This window comes from Oncorhynchus gorbuscha, linkage group LG13 (genome assembly GCF_021184085.1).
Source record: "Oncorhynchus gorbuscha isolate QuinsamMale2020 ecotype Even-year linkage group LG13, OgorEven_v1.0, whole genome shotgun sequence".
NCBI lineage: Eukaryota > Metazoa > Chordata > Actinopteri > Salmoniformes > Salmonidae > Oncorhynchus > Oncorhynchus gorbuscha.
The window spans coordinates 37,774,945-37,779,944 of NC_060185.1; the positions used below are offsets into that span (position 1 = coordinate 37,774,945).

Below are 5,000 nucleotides of genomic sequence, written 5' to 3' on the forward strand. Positions count from 1 at the left end.
CACCCTGTTCTGTCGTGTTTTGTGCCTTCATCAGACGCTGCGTGAGCAGGTGTCTCAGTCGACTACGGCCTGCGCCTACCCGGCGACCTGCAGTCTGTGGCCGCTTCTCCAGTTGTTTTCCCTCTACAAATCTAGAGGATGTCAGTCATTCCGTTTTGAACATTATTAAACTCTGCTTCTGTTAAGTCGCTTTTGGGTCCTCTTTTACCAGCATGACAGAAGGAACCGACCAAGGAATGGACCCAGCGACTTCAGACGCTCGTTACACTGCCGTCGAGTTCCAAGGAGCCATGCTCGGCAGACACGAGCAGGAATTGTCTGCTGCTCGCCATGCCGTGGAGAACCTGGCCGCTCAGGTTTCCGACCTCTCTGGACAGTTCCAGAGTCTACGTCTCGTGCCACCTGTTACTCCCTGGCCTGCCGAGCCTCCAGAACCCAGGGTTAATAACCCACCTTGCTACTCCGGGCAGCCCACTGAGTGCCGCTCCTTTCTCACGCAGTGTGAGATTGTGTTCTCTCTCCAACCCCACACATACTCTAGAGAGAGAGCTCGGGTTGCTTACGTCATTTCACTCCTTACTGGCCGGGCTCGAGAATGGGGCACAGCTATCTGGGAGGCAAGGGCTGATTGCTCTAACAGATTCCAGAACTTTAAAGAGGAGATGATTCGGGTTTTTGACCGTTCAGTTTTTGGTGAGGAGGCTTCTAGGGCCCTGGCTTCCTTATGCCAAGGTGAACGGTCCATAACGGATTATTCCATTGAGTTTCGCACTCTTGCTGCCTCTAGTGAGTGGAACGAGCCGGCGCTGCTCGCTCGTTTTCTGGAGGGACTCCACGCAGCGGTTAAGGATGAGATTCTTTCCCGGAGGTTCCTTCAGATGTGGACTCTTTGATTGCTCTCGCCATCCGCATAGAACGACGGGTAGATCTTCGTCACCGGGCTCGTGGAAGAGAGCTCGCATCAACGGTGTTTCCCTGCTCCGCATCGCAACCATCTCCCTCCTCTGGCTTTGAGACTGAGCCCATGCAGCTGGGAGGGATTCGCATCTCGAATAAGGAGAGGGAACAGAGGATCACCAACCGCCTGTGCCTCTATTGCGGAGTTGCTGGACATTTTGTTATTTCATGTCCAGTAAGAGGCCAGAGCCCATCAGTAAGCGGAGGGCTACTGGTGAGCGCTACTACTCAGGTCCCTTCATCTAGATCTTGTACTACTATGTCGGTCCATCTACGCTGGACCGGTTCGGGTGCTACATGCAGTGCTTTGATTGACTCTGGGGCTGAGGGTTGTTTCATGGACGAAGCATGGGCTCGGAAACATAACATTCCTTTCAGACCGTTAGACAGGCCTACGCCCATGTTTGCCTTAGATGGTAGTCATCTTCCCAGTATCAAATTTGAGACACTACCTTTAACTCTCACAGTATCTGGTAACCACAGTGAGACTATGTCTTTTTTGATTTTCCGTTCACCGTTTACACCTGTTGTTTTGGGTCACCCCTGGCTTGTATGTCATAATCCTTCTATTAATTGGTCTAGTAATTCTATCCTATCCTGGAACGTTTCTTGTCATGTGAAGTGTTTAATGTCTGCCATCCCTCCCATTTCTTCTGTCCCTACTTCTCAGGAGGAACCTGGCGATTTGACAGGAGTGTCGGAGGAATATCATGATCTGCGCACGGTCTTCAGTCGGTCCCGAGCCAACTCCCTTCCTCCTCACCGGTCGTATGATTGTAGTATTGATCTCCTTCCGGGGACCACTCCTCCTCGAGGTAGACTATACTCTCTGTCGGCTCCCGAACGTAAGGCTCTCGAGGATTATTTGTCTGTGTCTCTTGACGCCGGTACCATAGTGCCTTCTTCCTCTCCGGCCGGGGCGGGGTTCTTTTTGTTAAGAAGAAGGACGGTACTCTGCGCCCTGCGTGGATTATCGAGGGCTGAATGACATAACGGTTAAGAATCGTTATCCGCTTCCCCTTATGTCATCAGCCTTCGAGATTCTGCAGGAGCGAGGTGCTTTACTAAGTTGGACCTTCGTAACGCTTACCATCTCGTGCGCATCAGAGAGGGGGACGAGTGGAAAACGGCGTTTAATACTCCGTTAGGGCATTTTGAGTACCGGGTTCTGCCGTTCGGTCTCGCCAATGCGCCAGCTGTTTTTCAGGCATTAGTTAATGATGTTCTGAGAGACATGCTGAACATTTTTGTTTTTGTCTATCTTGACGATATCCTGATTTTTTTCTCCGTCACTCGAGATTCATGTTCAGCACGTTCGACGTGTTCTACAGCGCCTTTTAGAGAATTGTCTCTACGTAAAGGCTGAGAAGTGCTCTTTTCATGTCTCCTCCGTTACTTTTCTCGGTTCTGTTATTTCCGCTGAAGGCATTCAGATGGATTCCGCTAAGGTCCAAGCTGTCAGTGATTGGCCCGTTCCAAGGTCACGTGTCGAGTTGCAGCGCTTTTAGGTTTCGCTAATTTCTATCGGCGTTTCATTCGTAATTTCGGTCAAGTTGCTGCCCCTCTCACAGCTCTTACTTCTGTCAAGACGTGTTTTAAGTGGTCCGGTTCCGCCCAGGGAGCTTTTGATCTTCTAAAAGAACGTTTTACGTCCGCTCCTATCCTCGTTACTCCTGACGTCACTAGACAATTCATTGTCGAGGTTGACGCTTCAGAGGTAGGCGTGGGAGCCATTCTATCCCAGCGCTTCCAGTCTGACGATAAGGTTCATCCTTGCGCTTATTTTTCTCATCGCCTGTCGCCATCTGAGCGCAACTATGATGTGGGTAACCGTGAACTGCTCGCCATCCGCTTAGCCCTAGGCGAATGGCGACAGTGGTTGGAGGGGGCGACCGTTCCTTTTGTCGTTTGGACAGACCATAAGAACCTTGAGTACATCCGTTCTGCCAAACGACTTAATGCCCGTCAAGCTCGTTGGGCGTTGTTTTTCGCTCGTTTCGAGTTTGTGATTTCTTACCGTCCGGGTAGCAAGAACACCAAGCCTGATGCCTTATCCCGTCTGTTTAGTTCTTCTGTGGCTTCTACTGATTCCGAGGGGATTCTTCCTTATGGGCGTGTTGTCGGGTTAACAGTCTGGGGAATTGAAAGACAGGTTAAGCAAGCACTCACGCACACTGCGTCGCCGCGCTTGTCCTAGTAACCTCCTTTTCGTTCCTGTTTCCACTCGTCTGGCTGTTCTTCAGTGGGCTCACTCTGCCAAGTTAGCGGGTCATCCCGGTGTTCGAGGCACTCTTGCGTCTATTCGCCAGCGCTTTTGGTGGCCGACTCAGGAGCGTGACACGCGCCGTTTCGTGGCTGCCTGTTCGGACTGCGCGCAGACTAAGTCGGGTAACTCTCCTCCTGCCGGTCGTCTCAGACCGCTCCCATTCCTTCTCGACCATGGTCTCACATTGCCTTAGACTTCATTACCGGTCTGCCTTTGTCTGCGGGGAAGACTGTGATTCTGACGGTTGTCGATAGGTTCTCTAAGGCGGCACATTTCATTCCCCTCGCTAAACTTCCTTCCGCTAAGGAGACGGCACAAATCATTATTGAGAATGTATTCAGAATTCATGGCCTCCCGTTAGACGCCGTTTCAGACAGAGGTCCGCAATTCACGTCACAGTTTTGGAGGGAGTTCTGTCGTTTGATTGGTGCGTCCGTCAGTCTCTCTTCCGGGTTTCATCCCCAGTCTAACGGTCAAGCAGAGAGGGCCAATCAGACGATTGGTCGCATACTACGCAGCCTTTCTTTCAGAAACCCTGCGTCTTGGGCAGAACAGCTCCCTGGGCAGAATACGCTCACAATTCGCTTCCTTCGTCTGCTACCGGGTTATCTCCGTTTCAGAGTAGTCTGGGTTACCAGCCTCCTCTGTTCTCATCCCAGCTTGCCGAGTCCAGCGTTCCCTCCGCTCAAGCGTTTGTCCAACGTTGTGAGCGCACCTGGAGGAGGGTGAGGTCTGCACTTTGCCGTTACAGGGCACAGACGGTGAGAGCCGCCAATAAACGCAGGATTAAGAGTCCAAGGTATTGTTGCGGCCAGAGAGTGTGGCTTTCCACTCGCAACCTTCCTCTTACGACAGCTTCTCGTAAGTTGACTCCGCGGTTCATTGGTCCGTTCCGTGTCTCCCAGGTCGTCAATCCTGTCGCTGTGCGACTGCTTCTTCCGCGACATCTTCGTCGCGTCCATCCTGTCTTCCATGTCTCCTGTGTTAAGCCCTTTCTTCGCACCCCCGTTCGTCTTCCCTCCCCCTCCCGTCCTTGTCGAGAGCGCACCTATTTACAAGGTACATAAAATTATGGACATGCGTTCTCGGGGACGGGGTCACCAATACCTAGTGGATTGGGAGGGTTACGGTCCTGAGGAGAGGAGTTGGGTTCCGTCTCGGGACGTGCTGGACCGTTCGCTCATCGATGATTTCCTCCGTTGCCGCCAGGATTCCTCCTCGAGTGCGCCAGGAGGCGCTCGGTGAGTGGGGGGGTACTGTCATGTTTGTCATTTATTGTCATGTCTTGTCCCTGTGCTCCCCATGCTATTCGTTTCCCTCTGCTGGTCTTGTTTGGTTCTATCCCTCTCTCTCCCCCTCCCTCTCTCACTCTCTCGCTCTCTCTTCTCTCTGTCGTTCCGTTCCTGCTCCCAGCTGTTCCTATTCCCCTAATCATCATTTAGTCTTCCCACACCTGTTCCCGATCCTTTCCCCTGATTAGATTCCCTATTTATTCCTTTGTAATCCGTTCCTGTTCCGTCGGTTCCTTATATTGTATTCACCATGCTGTGATTGCGTTTCGCCCTGTCCTGTCGTGTTTTTTGCCGTGATTGTGTATCACCCTGTTCTGTCGTGTTTTGTGCCTTCATCAGACGCTGCGTGTGAGCAGGTGTCTCAGTCGACTACGGCCTGCGCCTACCCGAAGCGACCTGCAGTCTGTGGCCGCTTCTCCAGTTGTTTTCCCCCTCTACAAATCTAGAGGATGTCAGTCATTCCGTTTTGAACATTATTAAACTCT

At 52.0% G+C, this 5,000-nt stretch overlaps 1 protein-coding gene across 1 annotated transcript in view; it reads left to right on the forward strand.

Moving 5' to 3' along the window:
* Nucleotides 1-5,000, forward strand: part of LOC123992837 (stAR-related lipid transfer protein 13-like) — a 112,200-nt gene that overhangs the window by 17,058 nt on the left and 90,142 nt on the right. The gene's annotated exons all lie outside the window — the stretch shown is intronic.